Source organism: Gasterosteus aculeatus, chromosome 7 (assembly GCF_964276395.1).
Source record: "Gasterosteus aculeatus chromosome 7, fGasAcu3.hap1.1, whole genome shotgun sequence".
Classification (NCBI taxonomy): domain Eukaryota; kingdom Metazoa; phylum Chordata; class Actinopteri; order Perciformes; family Gasterosteidae; genus Gasterosteus; species Gasterosteus aculeatus.
Window position 1 is genome coordinate 19,863,534 of NC_135694.1, and position 517 is coordinate 19,864,050.

Genomic DNA, 517 nt, shown 5'->3' on the forward strand with positions numbered 1-517 from the left:
TTTCTTATTGGGCCTCCTATAATTGTGGTGGGTATTGGGTGCATGCAACTCAATTTGTCTTACATATTTGTTGGTAGAATGGTAAAAGAATTGACAGAGCCATGGGAATGAAATGAAAGAATGAGACAAACTTAAAAAAAAAAAAAAAAGAATAAGGATGAAATTGATCCCTCAATGTTTTCTTGATCTGCTTCATCCTCCCTTAATACTGTTGAAGTTTAAAAGGCAGGCAGAAAATGCCACTTTAATCATCTGTGGATTGAGGAATGGGAAGACGATCATTTTCGAGTAATCAGAAAATGTCTCTCCAGAGTAATAGACTGCTGAAATTAATGAGGCTTCTAGTGATGTGATTATCTGTCCTGAGGATCATCAATATACAAAATTAATTGACAAATTAAATTGCTAGAAATTCTTGAAAACTATATTGTTAAGGCAGCCTTACTTACAACAAAAATGAAAAATTTAACAGAAAGTTACATTTTTACACACACACACACACACACACACACAAAAA